Genomic DNA, 16,888 nt, shown 5'->3' on the forward strand with positions numbered 1-16,888 from the left:
TAGCTTTTCCGTCTGCCTGGAACATGCTTCCCTAGGGTCCTCTGTCATATTCTCATTAGGTGTTTCTAAGTGCCGCATACGAGCAGGATGTTGATGGTATCTGTTTTTTATTTTGGTTTTTCTTCCTCAATTACTCACTCAATTAAATTCCAACAACTCACAGTTTTTTGTCTTAAACTCCTCGAGCCTTGAACAGTATTTGACTCATAGAAAGTGCTCAGTCCGTACTTGCTGAATGAATGAATGAATGAATGAACGACCAAAATGAATGAATGAATGAATGAATGAATGAATGAAGATATTACTTGTAGCACAGACATCCTGTGGCAACCAGGATCTCTGGTCTAGCCTGCTGATTGGTGCTTACCCTCCCTTGTGTGGGCCTGGGTCTCCTGCTCGATGGGCGGTTACACAAGCCAGTGCTGACATTGTTGTGCTTATGTGATTTCTCTCACATTTGGTCTTTCTGTAGAATTGTTCTTGGGGTTAAATTGTTTTCTAAAATTAAAGCAGGGGTTGAAATGTGGAAGCACCTTATAAATAAAATACACACAAAAAAAATGAATGCAGTTGTGTTACTTGCATGTCTGCTATCTAGTATTTAAATATATTAGCTAATTTTAGTGGGATTACCATTTTCTCTTGCTGAATACATTTTAATGCTCTCTCTATTTTTGCCAAATAAGAACACACTGGCAGCCTTCTCTTCCTGTTTTTTCAGATACCTCCTGCTGCAGAGAGCGCTTTAAGCAAGGAAGGCTTTCCTTGGCTTCTGTCTGCATTCCATAAAATACTCCTTGCCTTTTAGGTAAGTGTATGCCTTTGCTTTCATGCACTCTAAGCAGAAGTTATTGATTGCCTCTGAAACCTATGCATTGTTATATTAAGACAAAGAGCCTGGGACTTTAAGTATTTTGCCCTCAGCCACTAAATAAATAAATAAATAAATAAATAAATAAATAAATAAGCCGTGCTATGACCCAGATGCTGTCACCAAGCTTTCTCCTTTCTTGTCTTTATCTGTGCTGATAATTGCCATTTGTTATGGACAGTAATATTCATCACTAACCTCCCAGGTATTCAAAAGATTCCACTTACGTTCCTGGATTTGAAGACAACTTAAGAAATGAGGATCTTTGCCTCTGAATGAGAAGAAAGCTATCTGAGATTGGGGGGAGATGAGGATGTGGATCCTGGGAGATCATGTAGAAGGCTTTGGTGATGGCCATCATGAGAATCAGAGTGATGAGGACAGAGGCTAAGTTCAATTCTCAATACACAGCCAGACCTCCCCAGGTCTTTCTTTTCTCTTCCACAAACAGAGACAACACAGAAATCTTTCTGGTTCTCCTCTCCTTGTCAGACCCATTTACCCAAGGATAGGCTGAGGAAGGAGATAAACAGTGGCTAGATAGGAAGCAAATGGTTCCCTTTCTAGAAGGACAGAGAGCTCAATGTTATCAAACAAAAATGTTAGGAAGGGTTAGAGAAAGAGGACCTACCTCTCTAGTTGTATTCTGTGAGATAATTTTATTATTTGGGGAGGTCACCCTAGCATTGGGAAAGTTGAGAATCACTGTTCTAGGAGGCATAAGCATCCTAGTAAATCCATTACTGTGGGGTCTTCTGAGTTAGAATGCTAAGCCTGAGAGCTTTGGCACAAGCCATGATGTTTCAGCTTCAGCCCCTGTCGTGATCCTTCTACTCCTGTTCTCATATATGCCTACATAATGTGTATGTTCAACAGGTACCTGCTTGGAACATCTGTGCTTATGTCCCTAGAGGCAAGAAAATAACCAGGGAGCTCTGTGGAATCAGAAGAGACCTCAGCTCTCCCATTCTCTGACCAGGCAGATGGATTAGTCCGATCACTTTGACTGTCTACCATCTTATCCCAAATGCCAAGTGAGAGTAACAGGAAGTCAATAGAGATATTGATGAGGTATCCAGATACAGGTAGGGGAGGAAAGTATTTGGTATAGCGTTAGCACAAGAGAGGAGGTTCTTTTCTTTGTATCCAGCCATGGCAGTTTATTACCTTCCTGGGCCTAAGTAATTATGTGGCACTTTTTCAGAGCTACTGATCTAGATTCTGTGTTTGGATGGTTAGAAAGATTGAGCAATGTCATTTATCCAAGTATCAGCTGAACTATGTACACCAATTCTTGGCCTTACCTCTGGTTAATTCTGGTAGGCTCAGGTCAGTGTGTAAAAATCACTTAGAGTTGTTTTCGTAATTCTTTGCAGTTTTTTCATAAGTGACATACAAACGTTCTTTAAGTGCTGTAAGAAACATAAGGAGTCTGTATGTTATCTACCAATTTTATTTTGCTTCTCGATGGTCCTTAACCTCTGTTCCTGTCTAATCTAGCGCATTATATAGGTTTGCATCCCTATGGTTATATATGTATTCATATCACCAGTGCACTTAGAATGACGTTGGTTTAGAATAGACACTGGGTGTTTGAAATGGCTCCCTGTCCGTAGAAACTAAAAAGGGAAATGAAGACATGAAATGATAGGAAATAAAGTGAACTCACTCTGCTCTTTTCCTCAAATGTCTTTTTAGTTTAATTATTCCAGAACAAGAGAAGCCCTGAGCATGTGACCTACATCATTTTAAAAGAGACAAGGGCCCCACTTACTAAGATGAGAGGCCCTCAGGAGGCTGCAGTTTCAGGAAACAAACTTTGTTTTTAGTTTCTTAATCAAACTTAAGAAACTGATAAAGTCAGTTTCTCCTTGAAAAGTTAATGTCTTCTAAATTTCTGGTGGGTAGATTATAATTCTTTCATTATGCCTATTAGATGCTTGAGAAATCACCAAAAATAAACACAGCCCTTGCGTACTTTCTGGTGTTAACTCATCCTGACTCAAACACTGTGTTAGTTCTTCTCCAACTTCCTCTTTTTTTTGGATTCCTCCATTAAAGAGCCCATGTTACCTATGGTGACTCAGCTCCATTTCACACCAGCACCTCTGGCTTTTCTCTTCCCAGAACAGCTCTTTGCCAAGAGAATGACTCAGAGCTCAGGTTCCCCAGCACAGTCAGGTGGAGTGCCCCCTGGGCCCTCTCAGCTGACCTTGAGCAAGGTCTCCTCAGGAAGCAGGGCGAGTCAGCTACTGTAATGGGGCTCATGTGCCAGCCGGATAACAAGAGGGAACTGATAGGGCGTTCTTTTGGAAAAGCAGTTAAGGTTTTAGATGATTATTCTGAAAAGGTTTCTGTAAAAAGCGGTAGATGGCAGATAGTTCATTCTCTAAAAGAAATTTCTCCTGCTTAGAACAGAAAATGTTAAGTTGAATTTTTGAGGATTTAGTACACATTTTTGTGAGGTTTAAGAATTATTGATTACAATACTATTACCAATTAATGTATCTGACATTTAAAATGCCATTTTAATCAAGTAGACTAATTGTATTGTCTTGTATCCACAGTTGTTAATTATTCAGGATTATCTCTCATAGAAATGGACCATGATAATATCATGGTCAGTGGAGTCCCTGGATTCTTTGCAAGAATCCCCAGAAAGGAAAGCCAGGCAGCACTTGACCCCATAATGTGGAAATGGACACCGTGCTGCCGTAGGTGACTCTACCACATCTCTCCTTCACTCCTACCCTGAAACAAAAGCCTCAGAGTCTTTTTCATGTGTAGATGAAGGGAAATGGGGCTATATTCATGAGCTCTTCAACAATATAGCCAGATACCTGGAGTAATTGATATGTAAAAGAAAAAGCATACTTTTTGGAGTGGATTGGAGTTCCAGTCTGTGATCGAGAGATCCATTATTTTTAATTAAGAGTGCCAATGGTCACTTTATCACTAAGAAGCAAAAGATGAAGAAAGGAAGAGTAGCTTCCTATAGCTCCCTGAAAATATACTCCTCTGATGGCCTAACTCCCTACTATAGAGCTGGTCACTACCCAGTGTCATACCCTGGGAATCAAGCCTTTGACACAAAGGCCTGTGGGGAACATCAAACATCCAATTCACACTGTAGCAGAGATCAAAGAGGTTAAACCTCAGACTAAAGGGCAATCTTGTAATTGAACCCAGGGCTCTAATGTCAAGGCTGTTTACCCTTGACACCAGTTGATTTCCCTTCAGTAAAGGAGTAATAAATACAATAGAAAAGTTGGTTGTGGGAATTTGGGCATTGGGAATAGAATGGGAAATGGAGATAGAATGATAAAAAGAGAAATAAGGATGTGTAGTTTGGTATTAGAATGATTCCATGTATTTAAGAAGGGAAATAAGGAGACTAAAGTTAAGAACTGGTGCACGAAACTATAAGAGCATGTGCATTAGAGAAGAAGGCAGGCATGGCGGATGAAGTGGTCCCAAGCAATACAAAGCTGCTTATCTTTTCTAAACCTCCGAGGTGTCTACTGCCATTTCTATGTATGGAGGGAAAGAATGTTTTATGTACTGACATGTGCAGGGAGAGACATGTACAAATGACTACATAGTTGGCAAGTACTAGAGTGTATATACTCCCCACTCTGCTCTCTCTCTCTCTCTCCCATAGCATGAGAAGGAAATATTAAAGACTCAGTTCTGTTGCATTACTCTTCTTGAACGTGGGACAGAAAGCCTGACAGTTCTACAGGTTGTATTCCATTGCCTTTGGGAAGGTCTTCTTTGTCAGTGAAGGGGACGCCACTGTTTCTATGCCTGGTCTTTATCTAACATATTCTCCAAGTCTTCCTGCCTTGAAATGCCATGTGTCAATTGTCAGCTTGGCAGAATCTAGAGTCACCTGGCAGGTGGGCATCTGGCCATGCCATGTAATTATCATTAAGATAATTGATGGAGGAAGACCCATCTTCACTGGGAGATCCTTCCCTGGGTAAGGAGCAGTGGAGGATATTAAACGGAGAAGGTGATCTGAACACAGTCATGCATTCACAGAAGTCCGTTCTTCATTGTAGACCTTATATGAAAAGATTCCAGCCCCTGCCACCATGATGGGCAGAAGAAATCCTTTTCCTTTAAGTTGCTTTTGTCAGGGTATTTTGTCAAAACAGCAATAGAAGAAACAAAAACAATGGGTCTGACTCTGTATGACACCCTCAAAGCTAAGTTCTCAGACAAGGAAAGTTCTGTAGGACAGGTAGTGAGAAAACCTTCAAAGAGCAAGCCTCATTAAGTGACTGATCTTCATGTGTTGCTCCTTCAGACAGAAGGTTCTGCAGACCCTCTTTCCTTCCCAGAAAACTCCATTACTGACTTAGCCCATCCCAGTTTTCTGCTTTTAGCCTTTACTCTCAAACTTGACCAGTTATCAATTGGAAACTTTTATTGTCTCACTCCCCTGCTCATGTTATTTAATAGCTACCCTATGTCTTAACAAATTTATATTACAGAGCCATCGCTTGTCTAATATCTGCAGTCTTGTCTAAAGTCGGTATCTGTTACACTTTTCTGCATTACCTGCCTCACTACAGTTAGGGATGGCTTCTTGCTTCCTGCTTTCTCCCTCCCCCATTAACACCCCCCATCCTCTGTGTGTGTGTGTGTGTGTGTGTGTGTGTGTTTATATGTGTGCACGTGCACATGTGCCTCTGTGTTACCAAAATCCAAGAATATTTAACCACCTAGCAAATCTGTAATCCATACAACACAGTGTCTTTTCAACTTAACATAAAACATGCTGATTGGTCAGCTTTCTATCTATAGCAAAATACTTGAGATGAGCTACTTATAGCATAGGGAGAAGTCTGTTTAGCTCATGGTTTTGGAAGACCAAAGGCATAGCACCTGTGTCTTTCCAGCTCATGTAAGGGCAGTAGATGATGGCATATCATGGCCGTATGAATTACAGGACCCATCACATCGCAAATCAGAATGAAAAGAGCCATTTAATATATAATCTCCAAGGTTTGATCCCTGTGACCTAAAGCCAGCCTACCAAAGGTCCCAAGCACTTCCAAGAGTGCCAATCTAGGACCAACATTCGTAAATGGGCCTCTGGGATGTACAGTTAGTACTGTGTGTGGTAGCACTGTCTATGTCTGTTTCTGAAATTAGTACTTTCTTTAAGCTTTTTTATGCTTTTTCTCAACCTATATGATATAATCATTTCAAGTTTTCCTTTAAAACCACAAATGTCAGGTCAAAAATATGTACAAATGTAAGCAAGCATGGCATTCTTCTCATTCTGTGGGTTTGGCTAAAAATCCTAACAACTTTTGAATCCTCCAGCACCACAGTGTCCTGTGAGTGTTATCAGCCTGCTGAAGAGGACTGAATAAGTTTGCATTTTCAGCTCTGAAGCCCTACTTGAAATTTTATTCAGCAGTACAGAATTAGAGCTGCTGTCAGTTTTTGTGGCAGTCTGAATGAAAATTGCCCTCATAGGTTCATAGGGAGTGGCACTATTAGGAGCTGTGGCCTTGTTGAAGTAGGTGTGGTCTTGTTGGAGGAACTGTGTCACTGGGGGGTTGAGGGGAGCTTTGATGTTTCAGAAGTTCAAGCCAGCCCCAGTTTCACTCTCTGCCTACTGATCTGGATGTAGAACTCACAACTACCTCTCCAGTACCATGTTTGTTTTTATGCCTCCATGCTTCCTGCCATGATTGATGACAATGGACTAAGCCTCTGAATTGTAAGGCAGCCCTAATTAGATGTTTTCCTTTGTAAGAGTTGCCATGGTCATAGAATCTCTCCACAGCAATGGAAACCCTAACTTAGTTCTGAAATGTCCATAATAGGTTTGTATCTTAACGAACGTAATATAGGGAACATAACTGGGGGATAATAATATCATGACCTCTGGAAATCACAGAGACTCCTGACAGCCAAGAGAGCTGCAAGTAGGACCTGAGCCAGGGTCAGGCCCACTTTGGGAGGAACGTTCTACCTCATACTTCCCTCCCCTGGGAAGTCTTCCAAGACCTACATTTGTACCTGCTCAAGGTATCATTCTGTGTGCTCAGAGGCCCCTGAGAGAATGTGCAGGCCTCGTCCTGAGCATTTGTTAGTGTGTGAGTACACACAGGGTACTGATCATGATCCGTCCAGCATAATAGTGCATTTCTTCTGAAGCATTCTCGTAGATGATAGACAGATTAAGAGTAACAAGTTGGTTTTAATTATGTTCATTAAGACACCAATCTATAACGGACATTTAAGAACTAAGTTATGGTTTCTATTCCTGTGGAGAGAAACCAGGACCATGGCAACTCTTATAAAGGAAAGCATTTAGTTGGGTCTGGCTTAAAGTAAATTTAACAAATTGTCTTAGTAAACAGGACTTAAAATGTTAATAGGACTGATTCAGGAAGAGAGGGTGCTGTTTCTCTGTTGTCTCCCTCAGTCTCTGACAGTAGCATCTTGAGTAAAATCCACAGCCCGGAGCTCACATTGCCAGCCCAGTGATGTCAGGGGAGGAGGGGCACCCAATTCACTGGTGGGAAGAGAGGGGAAAATGATATCTGAAACAAAAATAAAATAAACAAAACCAGAAACCCTGTATGATTATAGGTGTTTGTCCATCAGATATAATGTATAGTTTTGAAGGCTGGAGTTTATAACAATATACCATCCAAGTTTATAACAATATACCAATATGATAGTCAATTAAATGTGTTTTGGCTGTTTTCCCCACAGGAATTAAAGCGCATTTGCGTGTGTGTGTGTGTGTGTGTGTGTGTGTGTGTGTGTGTGTGTGTGTATGTGAGCGCATGCGCGTGAACACACGCACACACAAAGAGTGACTATAGGAGGACTATATGATGATGGATCAACGGATCTGTTTATTTGCCTCAGGACAATCACCATATTGATAGTGCTGTGCATCTGATAGCATCATGTTGTATACCTCCAACATATACAACGAAATTTACTTTAAAATAAAATCGATATGTATGACTTGGGATTAACCTTTAAACAAGTCAAATGGAGCAATTTCAGCCCAAGTGTCAACAACAATGCTTGTTCCTGGTGTCCCTTGTCTAGTGTTTGCAGGACTCTTGGATTGAGTGTCAGCACTGGAAAGTGGGAGCGGTGGGGAGACTCTGAATGTAGGCTCGACTGAATTCATAAATGGTTTTTGTTTCAGAATTCAGCTAATCTACAGATGTAATTTTTAAGGTCCAGTTGGCTATTTACTATGGATGCAAAAGTTTCAGCTTAATAGGACGCAAAAATAATCAGATTGGATTATTTGTGGCCAGTCCAAGTTCCACAGTTGCTGTCTAACTGTAGATTGGGAGAGGTCCTGTCTCATCACACATCATAAAGTATGGCCTTTCCCACTGACTTGGAACCCATGTTGTTTCATAAGATCAGATTTGAGGAAGGTTTTTCTGAACTAAGAAACTTGCTACAGATATTGACTGTCATAGTTTGGACAGCAAATGCCATAGTTTGAATATTAAGAGTCTATGTATTGAGGTTTGCTCCCCAGACTGTGGTGGGCTATGAGGAGCTGATAGGTCCTTGAGGAAGGGGACCCTAGTGTGAGGGAAAGAGACCATTAGGAATGTGACCTTGCCAAGGACCCCAGTGCCTTCCTCTCCTTAAGTGGGAGTTGTCGGTGACCTGAACCTCTTAATACTGGGGACCAAGACATGGCTCCCCATTTATTAGGCTTGCTTGCTACATATTCTTCTCAGAGAGACCATGTTTATGTCCTCTGTGTCCATGGCAGTGCTACATAGCTCTCTGGAGTTCAGATTACCTGACTTCATCTAGGCTTTCTGGTTTGAGGCTGCCAACAAAGGAGACACTTTTTGTCATAGGCTTGTACATTTCACAAAGCACTTCTATTCAGTAGCCTTGAGTGGTGAGATGTAGGGCATCTCTGCTTTGTAGATGAGGTGGTTGCATGGGTCATAAGTAGAAAAGCTAAGCTATAAGCCCATCTATTTCCATGTTCACCCCAGCTCCACAACTAGACACCTGGGTCCAGAGCTGTGCCTGCTCACCAAGAGAACTGATGAATTACATGCTGGTGATTGGTAGACCCAGAATACCAGAGTAAAGAGTTAGGGAATTCAAAGTAATATTTAGGGCTCCTCCAGCCCAAATTATTCTGCATCAGTCTATGTTACACACTAATTTTTCATGTCATCTAGGTTCTAGTGCAGTGGTTCTCAACCTTCCTAATACTTGTGACTCATACAGTTCCTCATGCTGTGGTGACCACCATCATAAAAATGCTTCTTTGCTACCTCATAATTGCAATTGTGCTAGCGTTAAGTATCATAATATAAATAACTGATATTCAGGATATCTGATATGCAACTCCCAATGGGTTGTGACCCACAGGTTGAGAACTGCTGCGCTAGAGAAACCTACAGCTAAAACAAAACCACTTTAAAGTTCACTCAGCACCAAGTTATTACATCCGCAGCTTGTTAGGAGCCAGCTCAAAGGTAAAATCAGTGAAATCCAATACAGGCATGAGACAGTTGTTATCAGTGGAGTATGATTTGGCTCCTAAAATTAATTTGGAACTTTTCAAAAAATGGCTATTGGCCAAGGTCGAGAGTCTTTTCCAGACATACTATTCCCTAACACCTAGTACTTAGTCTGTAGAACCTACAGTCTTTGCCTTAAAGGGATGCCAAATAAATAGAGCTAAAGAAAATTTTAAGTATTTTAATCAATGCGTAGATTATGCCAAAATTTATTCCTGTTCTAATATGTTCAGATTATATCTATTTCATAATTAAGCGTAAGGAATGACCATAATTTAGCTCCTTTTTAAAATCTCCCTTTAAGGTGTGTATGAGTACATCCAGTGAGTCTAGCTAAAGCAGTCTTTTTCCCCAGTATTCCTCAGCCATGAACATTGTTTGACTGATCTGATAAATTCCCAGTTCCAAATGGTGTTGAAAGTCATACATCTACTTTATAACTCCTACAATAAAACGATGTTTCTAGACATAACTGTCTTTCATGGTGAAATGCTGAAGTGTGAATTCCACTTCCTTACTATAAAACGTTCTCTGTGTTCCCTTCATTCCTGGAAGAGGTTTGGGTACAGGGATTGTTTTTGGTTCTTGTTACAGGAGATTCTGAATACGGATGCTTAATGTAATAAACCAAGTGATAGTTACCTCATTTCCCGATCTTTAGAAAGCTTTCTGATTGCTGATTGATGACCTGCACTGGAATGCATGTGGACCTAGGAAGGAAACTGAACATTATCTCGGAAAGATGATTTCATTCTTGACGAGCCAGCACAAAGGTAAAACTAGGGAAAGCAATACAGGCATGAGCCAGTTGTTATTAGTGGAATATGAATTTGCAGCTTTCCAAAAAAAAAAAAAAAAAAAAAAAAAGAGCTATTGGCCAAGGTCAACTGCCCTTGACAGTTTTTCTTCTTCTGACCTTGGCCTTTGGATTAGAGGTGAACACGTGCTCATTGGCTGCCTCTTAACCAAGATCCCTTGTAAATCTATGGCATTTTTGCTGTTGCAGCAATTTTATACTCTACTGTGCATAAATACTTCCTCTGACAGCACAAGAAACCAATGCCATGAATATTCCGTGAGTAGCGGTAACAATTCACAGTACGGCTTTGAAGTTTTAGGAGGACAATCAAACGACCCAACAAAGGACAGAGGAGCTGAAATAAAAACCTCCATAGCTGAGCGGTTTTATCTCACATCTACTATGGGGTCCTAATACTGCCCGTCACAGGCAGCTCCTTGCATTGTCTACTGGAACCAGGGGATGTTAGGATAAGAGGACCATAAAGCATTTAGTCACTTGAAGGTCGTCTGTGTTGAGGCTGTTATTTCTACGGTACTGAGGAAGTTGAGGTTCTTTCTGAACTTTGCTATTTGCATTGAGGACCTAAAGGGAGATGGCTGATGCTTTTATCCAGTGGCTGCCATTCTTCATTGTGCTTTGTATATCCAGTGTCTTCATGTCACGCTGACTTTGCCTTACGGCTAAATGTATTTACGAGGGCCTGGTTGGACTCACTCCTCACAGAAATGAACAATGGCATCCGAACTCACAGCCATTGCCTTCTACTAAATATCAAAAAGGCTTTTCTTTCTCTTTGATTCTTCCCCAGTACAGGCTGTGATTTTGCTTTAGGATTAAATTTGCTGTGGTAAATAAACCTTAAACAAAAATAAAGCTCAACTTTATGACAGTATGAAAAGGCACTCACTGAGAGAAAACTAAACATTGTGCATACCTTATACATAGGCTTTGAAAATAGTATGGGGTCTGAGTTATTCATGACAGTAGTTTAAATAATTCTATATTTACTCTAGAACATAAGATGACTTTTAGAAGAAAGCATTTCTAGGACTAGGATACAGCTCAATGCTAGAGTTGGGCTAGCATGCATAAGGTACTTGGATTGATCCCCCACAGAAACAGAGGCAGACAGACACCCAGTTTTTCCCACTATGAAGCTGCTTAGACAAGGTTGCCTTATATAAATGTGTAATGTTTTTCTGTCCTCAGACATCAATGAAGTTGGGTAGCATACCCCCAAGTTGCTAGTTTTCTTCTCAACAAATGCTTAAGTTGTTTATGCTCTTTGGAACATTCCTTTAAGCTCCCTCAGTGATTTTATATCATTACCTATAAAGATGGATATGAGTCAACCCCTGGCCCCTCCCTGCCCTGCCCTGCCCTGCCATATGTGTGCATGCATGTGTGCTCGTGGGCACAACCCACACTACAGAAAGCCTGGGAAGGGATACTGCCTAATTATTATTAGTAATTAATATTAGTATTATAATTAAGACATCTAATATTGCCTTTCTTAAAACGTTGCTAAGATGTTCTTAATCTTCACCATGTCCCCTCTCAACAGATGAGAAAACTAGAACCCGGGTTCTCCCCTGGGATACTGTCTTCTCCTCGAGATAGGTGCGCTTTGAGGGCACAGCTGCCCCTTCCCTCTGAGGGAGGCCATCTACCCACCATGCCCTTCATTTCATGGCACCTGGGCCAAATGGCAGTGTTGTTACTCCAAAAGGTGATGTGTGAGCCAAGGTTGTCGTCCCATCTGTTTCTCAGTAGCCGTTATTTTTGAAGCACAGGAGAGTCAGCGTCTTCCTTTGGCCATGAAGAAGTCTGCCATGAAGGCTGCCCTCCCATGCCAGGGTGCACGATTGCCTCCTTTTCTTCCAGCTGAGGGTAGACTCTGCCTTCTGTCAGGGGAGGGATGTGCCAGTCACTATGAGACATTTGTCATGAGTCCCTCATTGCTCTAGAGTACAGGAAGCTCCTAGAGGATACTGGCCACTCATTGCAGCACACATGAGGTTACATGTGTGTACATGTGATTACATGTGTCCCATCTCTGGTTCAGCAGCTCTCTCTTCCAAGATTTCACAACAGAAATTTCCAATCAAGCTGTCTATCAGGCATCACTGTAGCACCAGCTTACCCCAAAGAAGACATTTCTGATTCCCTAATGGGCCTTGGCAGTTCAAAGAATAGGGAAATATTTAAGATTAGGTAACTTAAATATTAATGCTAACTTCCCCATCTGACAGTCTTATAAAAATAAAAATCCTATCCAAAATTATTACTGGTACTTACCCTGAAAACCAAAAATGTAGGCATCATTTTTCCCCCTGTGTGGTCTCTGGGATACAAGATAAATGTGAACCGATCTCTCAACTGCAAAGTAGACAGTTGCCATGGAAACAACTTACTAGTTTATAAACCCTTCTGGCTAGTTCCTGGATTTGAACTTTATACTAGTTTTGGAAAAAAAAAAAATTCATCTAGAATCAGACTCTGGTTTCATTTTTTAAAGTATTTATATAAAATTGCAAATATCAGGATGCTATTAAATGTGATGTTACTAACAATACTAAGGCAGGCTTGCTAATGCCAGGAGGACTCCCCCATTACTGTGTCTCAGTGAGACTAGCAGTTCCACATCCTTCTTTAGGTCTTGGGGAGAACATCTGGAAGAACGTAATGTTAGTTAGTTGAACTCTACTGTGTGTGCTTTTTTTTAATCTTTAAAACCTAACGTGCTTATGGAGAGATGTGATATTTATCACACCTGTGTCCGTGCTGGGAGTGCATACATAGCTTCACGTTCCTCATTGACAGTAGTGTTTCTTTATTGTTCATTCCTTAATGGGAAGGCAGGAGAACTATCTCAGGAGTTGAACAGAAGTCTTCAGTGGTAGATGATAATGAATTGTGACGCACTTTAACATTTACATGTAATTTTTAAGATGATACTGACGCTGGTCAAGATTTTTTTTTTTTGCATAGTTTGTCTTGGAACTTGTTGTACAGACCAAGTAGGTCTGGTGGTCAAGATTTTTAAATACTAGAAATTTAAGTTCCGAATAAATAGAGCATTAAGCATAGCATTAAACTTGGGAAAGCAGGCTTCCTTTCCAGGTCTGCTCCACGCTTCCTTAATACGTGTCTCCTCTGATCTCTCCCTGCTGGGCATGTTTAGTGACCTATACCACACTAATAGGTAGACAGTTATTGTTATTTAATACATACACATTGTTAAAATTTACTTCTCACTAGTACTTTACTACTACACTGTAACTTGATTATAGTGGACGATGTTTCCAGCCAATAAGGCAGCCATAATTCTAAGTTGAACAGACATGTGGAACCTAAGCACTATTTGTACATATTGGTTCCTGATTCCTGTAAGCTGCAAGTCTACACTGGGAGCCAAGAGGCAGTAGCCACTGCCTCATTGAGAATCATGGAACACAGGATCCTTTGAGTCCCTGGGGAGACAACAGAGCCATACAGGGAGCTGCAGCAAGAGACGACTAATACTTTTGCTGTTTTCAAGGTCAACAGGCAACATTTAAAACTTAAAAATCTCGAAGGTAATGTTAATTTTACTCGTTCTGTAGATCACTGCATCACTTCTTGTTTAATTCAGTAATCGTTCTTCACCAATATTTTTTAAGTGTGTCTTTGCATTTAAATGAAGTTGCGAAGTAAGCCAGATTACAAATAAACCCACCACTGTGCTGGTGTAATTCACCGGCCACCCTGCCTCACCCTGTTGAAGGAATAGCACCTACAATTGTCAAAACTCGAAAATTTTTAACCAAAGATACTACTTGAAAAGAAAAGCATTGGGAAATAACAAGATTGTCTACAAATTTCAAATAAATAATAATCTGCAAAGTAGATTGGTGTGGACTTCGGTTGCAATGCTAGAGAACTTAACCATTTTTATATAATTTGATTGTCAAAAATATTAATGTTCCCTATGTCTTACTAGTCCTTCAAAATAAATCCCAATTAGCTGATTAAGAATATGCTTTAAATGTGCCGAACAACTGGATGATAAGGTTCCTAACTGCTGGGAAGGATGTGTTGGGCAATTATCCCTTTTTGCTTATGGTACTAGTGTGTCTTCATGCTCTCAGCTTGGGTGCCTCTCCCTCTCAGAGGCTGCATCCACCTGCATATTTCACATAAAGCCCCTGGTGTGGTGTGTGTGGCAGAAACCCAGATGGACGCTCAACAGTCACTGAGGCCAGGACCTTAAACCTTAGAGAGGCTGAGAACCTGTGGTGTGACCAGATCAGTGCTTTTGAAAAGCCTGTTGTGTAATCATCAGTGCAGTAAGATAGAGTGTAATACTTAATACTTACAAAAAAACCCACTGAATTAAAACAGTTTGCATAGCAAAGATAAACTCTTGTTCCTGTTATGGACCTATCCAGTTCTCATGATTTATGAACCCTGGAACAGAGAAGTTTGTAGTTTGTTCAGTGTATGTTTGATGGGTGTCATTTATTTCTCCAGCACCCTTGGCCTTTCCCAAACCAATCAACTTTGACAACAAATCCCTAGATAATAAACCTTAACTTCTTGGAGCTATAGAGATTGAAAAACCAGTCACAATGGTTCAGGTTTCCATCACTCCAGTTTGTAAGCCTGGCCCTCCACACACATCCGCAAAGGTGGACAGGGATTCAGGTGAAGCTTGCATTCTTGCAAAACCATCTCTGGCATCACTGCCTTAGATGGCCCCTCTCCCACCTCCTCTGCCCTGTGTCATTCCTTCTGGGCCTATCTTTGAAGTTTACACCCTCTCTCTCCTGCTTTCTCTCTCCCTCACCTTTTCCCCTTTTTCCTAAGCTGTTCTCCCCCGACCCCCAACTCTCCATCTCTCTCTGTTTCTATGTCTCTCATTCTCTCTTACTGTCTTTCTTTCTCTTTCTGTCATTCTCTCTCATTCACTCTCTCCCCTCCCTCCCTTTCTTCCCCCTTCTCCTTTCTGTCTCTCCCCCTTTTTCTCTCATTCTCTAATTGTCTCAGTGAGAACTCAGTTTTAATAGAAGCCAAACTGTCCTTTGACTTGCTTTTTCTGCTGTGACCTGGGCTTCCTCAGTATGCATTTGCTAAGTAAATAATTGAAAGGCTATTAGGAGACATCTTTTCTCAGAGTACTCAGATTGCAGTCTTTGACTTTTCTAAGGCATCATCTTTCAAGGTGTGTCTGGCAAAAAAAAATATTATTGGGTCATATTTTTTTGTCATGTAATTTAGAATTACCATAGAAAGGGACACTAGATGTACCTGCTATCTCCAAAAACAGTAACAAAACATTTTCAACCTGGTATTCAGGGTTGGGGGGGTGGTGGTGGTGGTGGTGGTGGTGGTGGTGGTGGTGGTGGAGGTGGTGGAGGTGGTAGTGGTGGTGGTGATGGTGGTGGTGGAGGTAACCTGGTGTTCAGGGTTGGGGTGGTGGTGGTAGTGGTGGTGGTGGAGGTGGAGGTGGAGGTAACCTGGTGTTCAGGGTTGGGGTGGTGGTGATGGTAATAACCTGATGTTCATGGTTGGGGAGATGGTGGTGGTAGCACCTCTCCTTTGAGATTTTCATGCATGTGTTTTGACCATATTCATCCTCTCCAACTCTACCCATTTCCTTTCCTATCCAACTTTACATCTTCTTCCCCGACCTAAGCCAATTTGTTCTGCCCAGATATTTTTGGATGTGCAGCCTTCCACTAGAACACAGTTGATTAATCAGGGGCTCTATTCCTATAGAAAACTGACTCTTCAATAGCTCACAGTTGCCATGCTGGGATTTGGATGGGCTTGAGCTTAAACAGATCTTATACATAGTGTCACAACCTCTGTAAGTTCATATGTGTACCCACCCTGGTGTGGCCAAAAGACACTGTTTTCTTGTGGTTGCCCACTGCCTCTGGTTCTTACATTTCCGCCTCTCCTCTATACTGATTCCTAACCCTTTGGAGTGGGGCTACAGTGCATATGTCTAACTTAGGACTCACCATTCCGTAGTTGCTTACTCTCCCTCTGCTCCTTGACAAGTTGAGAAGCTATGTGTCTGTCATGGTCAACCACAAGCAGAATTGTCTCTGATGAGGGCCCAAGGATGCCTTTATATATGATAATGATGTTAGGGGTTGGTTTAGAGCACCTGAGAGGAAACCGTCCATTGAAAGACAAAGATTGGGTGTCACAGCTCGGCTGCCTCATGACTGGCCGATCAGGCAAGCTGCTTCACTGTAGTCATCCTTCCTCAATTTCCCCCGGGTTGTGTGGTTCAAGAGAGATGGTGTATATGAAGAACCCAGTGTCTGCTATCATTTTCTACCTGATTTTCTTGGATGTGAGAGAATGGATTCGTTTTCAGATTCTTATTTTCATTTTTCTTATATTCAGATATTCTTTTCAATTTCAAATGTTTGCAAAGCTTGGGGAGTTGGTGGTTTCTTTCTCTGCATAGATAAACAGTACTCTGTTGCAGCTTGTTGGGTCAGAACAATGCATCTAGAGGATTTAAATTGCTCCTAATCATTATCTTTTTCTTGCATGATGCTAGTCTGGGTGATTTCCAGTTAATTGTGCTCTAGTTTCAATAAAAACCAGTTTCCCAACACCATAGCTCAAATTTAGCTAATGATAACTGTGTGTATA

The 16,888-nt window shown here is 41.2% G+C and overlaps 1 protein-coding gene across 7 annotated transcripts in view; it reads left to right on the forward strand.

The window, feature by feature from the left end:
- Fam110b (family with sequence similarity 110, member B) overlaps positions 1-16,888 on the forward strand; it is a 140,096-nt gene that overhangs the window by 78,925 nt on the left and 44,283 nt on the right. For 2 of the 7 annotated variants that reach the window (XM_039110532.2, XM_039110534.2), the window contains exons 2-3: positions 722-808; positions 10,091-10,202. The exons of 2 other annotated variants lie outside the window; for them this stretch is intronic. The gene's annotated coding sequence lies outside the window, so the exon portion shown is untranslated. Of the gene's footprint in view, positions 1-721; positions 809-10,023; positions 10,203-16,888 lie in introns of all 7 variants that reach the window. 3 more of the 7 variants (XM_006237840.5, XM_006237839.5, XM_063288186.1) reach the window with 2 other exon arrangements.

The sequence above is a fragment of the Rattus norvegicus genome, chromosome 5 (genome assembly GCF_036323735.1).
Source record: "Rattus norvegicus strain BN/NHsdMcwi chromosome 5, GRCr8, whole genome shotgun sequence".
NCBI lineage: Eukaryota > Metazoa > Chordata > Mammalia > Rodentia > Muridae > Rattus > Rattus norvegicus.